The sequence below is a fragment of the Rattus norvegicus genome, chromosome 17 (assembly GCF_021556685.1).
Source record: "Rattus norvegicus strain SHRSP/BbbUtx chromosome 17, alternate assembly SHRSP_T2T, whole genome shotgun sequence".
Lineage (NCBI taxonomy): Eukaryota > Metazoa > Chordata > Mammalia > Rodentia > Muridae > Rattus > Rattus norvegicus.
In genome coordinates, this window is record NC_141550.1 from 26058578 (window position 1) to 26064887 (window position 6310).

Below are 6310 nucleotides of genomic sequence, written 5' to 3' on the forward strand. Positions count from 1 at the left end.
TAAACATGGGTAGTCCCCTCCCCGCCCCGCCATGGCCATGTATTAAAGATTGGCACTGTTTGGAGACAGTGTAAGTTTTAACAGGTGGGGCCTAAATCGGGTCTTGTGGCACGCACCTGCAATCTTCAGTCTTCAAGGGCAGAGTGCGTTTGTGCTTTCCACCTCCCTTGACATGGGTAATGGGTATCGAACTCAGGTCACCAGGTTCGTGAGGTAAGCCGCTTCATCCACTAAGTCATCGTGCAGGCTTTGTAACCTAGAAAGTCTTTGATTCCTCTAAGGGGCTACTCTGTGTGGCAATCTGAAAATCAGTTTCTTGTCCCTTCTTCGAGTGCCTGTCTCCTCTTGTGTAAATGGGGATAATAGTGGGATTTTCTGCCAGATGGTGGTGTAGATGCCTTTACAATGCCTTTAATTCCAGCACTCAGGAGGCAAAGGCAGGAGATCAAGGCCAGGCTGGACTACAGAGTTTCAGGACAGTCAAGACTACACAAAGGAACCCTCTTTCTCATAGATAGATAGATAGATAGATAGATAGATAGATAGATAGATAGAAAGAATTTGCTTCAAAGGCTGTTCTGAGAATTGATGTATTGATAATGGTAAAAAGTTTAGAACAGAATTCAATAGGAAGCAATGATCAATGAATGTTTGGTAATCCGAAGAGAATGATGGGGAAAAGGAAGAGGAGGATGGGGAGGTGGACCATGCATGACGATTGAGATAAGAGGATGCATGGCCATCCCTGAGTTCAAATGTGGTTTGGGTGATCCATGCATGACTAATTTGGGGATTGGTGGAAGGAATCTTTTGGTAAACTGGTCTCCAACTCCTGGCTTGTAGTTTCCTGAGACACTTTTATTTGCAATGTTCTACTCTCCAGAGAAAGATGCTGTACTTTTTGGTTTATGATGTTTCCTCAAGACAAGGCTTGGGAACTGCCTAAGAAGGAGACCTGAGACAGGGGAGGCTGGGGCCCTAGAGGAAGCAATGGCAGAAACGCGTGAAGACCTAAATCTGCCCGATGCTGTGAGTACCAGGATCACCAAGGAGGCTCTCCTGGATGGCATCAACATCTCCGAGGAGGCCCCAGGCGCCGTCTCCTGCACTGCCATTGTGTTCCTTATGCCACATCCTTGGTGGAAAAACTTCTCAATGAAAGGAAAGTGCAAGACTCTCCGTGCCAGTGCTGTGCTGTGTGCCATAGGAAAGATGGAGTTCCTAACACCATTGAAAGAAGCTCTAAAAACATGCAGGCAGGAGCAGAAAGGCAAAAAGGATGCTTTGGAGCACCAGTGACAACAACAACAAAATGACAAAGACAAAAAGGCAGATTCCAAAGAACAGGACAAAAGCAGGGAGGAGGAGAAGGAGGATGAAGGTGAAGAAAGAGTGAACAAGGAAGAACAGAAAGAAGAGGAGGAGGCAGACAACTGAATGGGGAGAATGTGTATACAGTGGCACGGTGGAGTGGACCACCCTGAGATCCTGAAGTGTGTTTAGGTGAAGCCTCTCCCTGCAAGGCAGAGCTGTCTTTGGCACCAGTCCCTGACCAGAAACAGGAAAGGTCAAAACCAAAACAAGCAAACAAACAAGCAAAACGAAAACACCCACAGTGTAATAACATCTGCACTGTTCACCTCTTTATCCACTTATCATCGTCCTGGGTCTTCGAATGTCTATTTCGTTAAACAAATGTACTCATTTGTTGCCCACTCTGCTCCAAATCATGACCAGGTGCTGATGGCTGAACGTCAAACAGGAGGCCCTGTGTGTCCTTAGAAGTTTATGGACCAGAGGCATAAGAAGGTGTCCGAAATGGATTTGGGGAAAACAAGGTGGGTTGGTTTTGAATCATCATTTTTACCATGGGTTCAATCCCAAGCATTCAGTCTAGAAGGGATGAGAATGTTTTGTGTGCGAGCATTGCCAAAGGCTTCCATGGCAACATAGAAACTTGGCTCTGAGGGAGGAATGGAGGAAACTGATCCTGGTGCAGAAAACTATAGACACAGGGTCCCAGAGGCCTGAGAGCATCTAAAGCTTTCAGAAGCTTGGAAAAGAGAAGCAGGACTGAGACAGAACATGCCAATCAAGAAATAAAATCAAAAGAAGTAATGTTATAAGTGAGTTAAGTCATCAGGTTAAGGTCTCCCAACTGAATTCTAAAGTCCAATGGGACATGTTTTTCTGCATAAGAAATAGAATAGTAGATTGGTGGCTTGAGATTTCTGGGTGGAGGGGGGATGGCAGGGAGCATGGTGGCTACTGGGACCCTGAGAAACCAAAGAATTTCACATATCCTGTGATGATGGGGTGTGCCAAGGCATAAACAGCAAATGACAGAGAGATGGCTATAAAGATAGGTATAAAAGGAGTGTGCTCATTAGCATTCTGTCACCTTAACAAACTCCCATGATAGCTGAGTCAGCAGAATCAGAAAATAACCAATTGGTAAGGAGAGGAGGTTAATTGGAGTTCCCAGTTTTGGGGATTCCAAGATGTGGTTTATTGGCCCTGTTGCTTTTGGTCTGTGGTAAGGCAGCACATTAAGTTGGGACTGCATGGTAGAAGAGGCCTGGCCACCTTATAGCAGAGAAAGATGATAGAAAGATAGAGGAAGAATAGATAGATGAAAGATAGATACATTGACAGATTAGATAGATACATAGATACATAGATGCATAGATACATTGATAGATAAGATAGATAGATACATAGATACATAGATGCATATAGATACATAGATGCATAGATACATTGATAGATTAGATAGATACATAGTTACATAGATAGATACATAGATACATAGATAAATATATTGATAGATTAGATAGATAGATAGATAGATAGATAGATAGATAGATAGATAGAAGACAGATGGTAGATAGATAGATACATAGATGCATAGATAGATACATTGATAGATTAGATAGATAGATAGATAGATAGATAGATAGATAGATAGATAGACAGACAGACAGACAGACAGACAGACAGACAGACAGACAGATCATGGTGGAACACATCCATATACCAGCTCTCAAGAGGCTGCTGCAAGAAGACTACAAATTTAAGGCCAGCCTGGGCTACATAGGGAGACCTGTCTGAGATGCATAAACTGAGTGGAAAAGTCCCTACAATGTTTAAGGGCATTACCTCAAATTTCGAATGACCTAAGACCTATAGGCCCCAACTCTTAAAGGGTCTACAACTTCCCAACAGCACCAAGCTGAGGATTAATCCTTTAAACCCACCGGCATTTAAGGAATATTCTAGATCTAAGCTATAAAGGTTAACAGTGACCCAAAAGCAATATGGACACAGATACAAATCTAGCTTCCCTCAAGACACCTAAGCTTGTCTCCCCAGATCCTAGAACAGTACTTGACGCATAAAGGTGACTCCATACAAACAAATGGGGCTGAGGCAAGACATGATCGGGCATGGCAGGTGTGCGTGACAGGAATAGCAGTGTGCATGGCATCTGCATCACCTTTCTTCTATCAGCCACATATCTGATGTCACTTAAGCCCTAACTTTAAAGCCCAGCACAGTCTGAGGCAGAAAAAGAAGCATAAGATACAGCCTTGGTCAGATGGTGGCATCGCTAAGAGCAGTCCAAAGTGGGAACGGAGCCGTTTCTGGCACACAGAGCTCATTTTAACAGACACTGGGATGACACGCAGAGAGCTGTCATGTCAGCTCCAAAGAGCAAACCATCGAGCTCATGCTCCTCCTGCCGAATTAATTTCATCTGACGTTTTCCTTTGTATCCTAAGGTATCGCAGATTTCAAACTTGACCATGACAACAGTGCATTAGAACAGTGTTCCATGTGGCAAAATCAGTCCCTCAAATGATCTTTCTTATGAGGAAACCCATCCCGATAGCCCCAAATCAAATAGTCAGAGCAGCTAAAAATACCCTTATTGATTCTTTTAAATAAAATATAAGCTCCCTCTCTTTCCCATGCTTAATACTGAGTGAAAAAGAGCATACATCAATTCTTCAATATAACTGAGAAAGAAAGTACAAGAAGCCAGGGCTCTGTGGACTTGAACCAGAAAACTAGATGAAAGTTCTAGACGTTTTGCAGTGGGTCTCAAGTCTGGCTGTATGGTAAAATTGCCTAGCTGGTTTTATTTTCTTAGTGTTCGAGCCTAACCCCTGACTACATAGAATAAGGTCAACTCTCCAGTATGGCATGGTATCTACAGCTTGTCAAACATCCAGGTACCTTATGTACAGATGTATTATCTAGGGGAGACTGAGCAAGTAATTTAATGTTATTTATAGAAAATGAAATATAATCAGCATTCCAAATTATGGGACTGTAATTTAGATCTACACACACACACACACACACACACACACACACACACACACCTTTTTTATTGTCTCAAGCACACTGCTGTCATGATGGGTCAACTATTATGCATGGCTACCAACCTTTTTATAAAAATTAACTGGTTTATGAGCACGGAGATTGAAAATAAATCAAAACCAAGCGAAAAGTTCCTGTGTTAGGGTTTCTACTGTTGTGAAGAGACACCATGACCATGGCAACTCGTATAAAGGCAAACATTTAACTGGGGCTGGCTTGCATTTCAGAGGTGCAGTCCACTATCATCATGGTGGGAAACATGGCAGCATTCAAGCAGGCACCGTGCTGGAGGAGTCGGTCACTCTATATGCAGATTCACAGGCAGCAGAAAGGGACAGAGACACTGGGCCTTGCTTGAGCTTCTGAGAACTCAAGTCACAAGCCCACCGCTTAGTGACATGCTTCATTCAACGACACCACACCTACTCCAACAAGGCTACCTCCCAACAATGCCACTCTCTATGAGCCTATGGGGCCATTTTCACCACAGGTCCACACACTGCTATTAGGTGAGACCCCTACGCCTGTAAATATATAGCACGTTTTCCTACTGTTTTGGTTTTCCCTTTGAATTGATGAGGCAAAACGATCAGATTGTCTGGTTGTTTTGCAAAAGTTGGAATTTGCTGTTTGCATCTCCACAGACTCACTTAATATATTCCTCCTTTCATTTCAAATCTGTTACATCATCAAAAGGCCTGGTCAGCCCTGAGGTACAGAGCAAGAGACTTTGGAACACCCTGTCCTAAATGGGATGTCTTTATCAGGCCCCTCCCCTCAAGGCCCAGGGTTCTATGCTGCAAAGGCATAGAGGAAAGACCATAAGAGCCAGGCATGGTGGTGATCCTAAGCAAACAGTGTCTTCCAGTCACAACAGGACAGAGGCACATATGACCTCACAGTCACTGTGACAGCATGCACAAGACCTGATATATTCAAGCCAGAGCAGATCCAGCACTGAGTGAGGGAAGTGGACCCAGATCCCCCCTCACCCCCAACCAAGAAGCCATCTGCAGCTGATACTAGCTGGCAAAACAAGAGTCAGCTTCCTCCAATGGACTGTCACTGGGTGTATCAATCACACTGTAAAGCAGGCCCCATGGCCAGGAGTAGGTGGCCAACACAAAATGAACTCTATGGATTCTTCTGTTTGTTTGCTTTTTGGGAAGGTTTGAGGGGGAGTGTGTACTTTTGGGTTAATTTTGCTTTGTTTGGCTTTTTTTGTATGCATCTTATTGAAATTTTTGATTGTTCGTTTGATTTTCATTTTATGGGGTTTTTGTTATGTTTGTCTTTGTTTTGTTTTATAAGACAGAAAGTATATAAAACTAGATGGGTAGGGATGAGGAAAGAATCTGAGAGGTATAGGGAGAGGGGATAAAACAATCAAAATATATCGTATGAGAATTTTTCAATTAAAATATGAAAATAAAATTTAAAATGTTAAAGTACTGGTCAAATTAAGATTCAGTCAGCAAGATTACTGCACAGGCAATAGACAGTGCATGTTCAGAAGCTCATTGTATTAGTCAAGGATCTCCGAGGAACACAGCTAGCAGAATGTTACATACTGAGCCAGAGAGATAGCTCACTACACCAACGAGCCTATCACCAAGCCTTAATCCTGAGGTCCATTCACAACTCCTACCAGCAGGGGGCGAGCGCGAACAGGCAAAGCAGCACTCTTTTCTCCTTTAAAGCATACAGGCTACCTAAAGAGAACATAGCCCGTTCCGTAGAATCTTTCCCCGAAGTGATCTTTCCATAAAGTACTCTCACAGACACTTGAATTAATCCAAGTCTCACAGACACAGATCCAACCAATTTGATAACCAAAATTAGTCATCGCACACACATTACACCGATCTGCGTTGGGAGGGGGTATGCACACTTATGCCTATAGAGAGTGTATTCATGCTCGTGG

At 43.3% G+C, this 6310-nt stretch overlaps 1 pseudogene; it reads left to right on the top strand.

The window, feature by feature from the left end:
* The first annotated feature begins 990 nt into the window (after positions 1–990).
* On the top strand, positions 991–1437 carry Pole3-ps2 (DNA polymerase epsilon 3, accessory subunit, pseudogene 2; annotated as a pseudogene).
* Positions 1438–6310: the final 4873 nt, after the last annotated feature.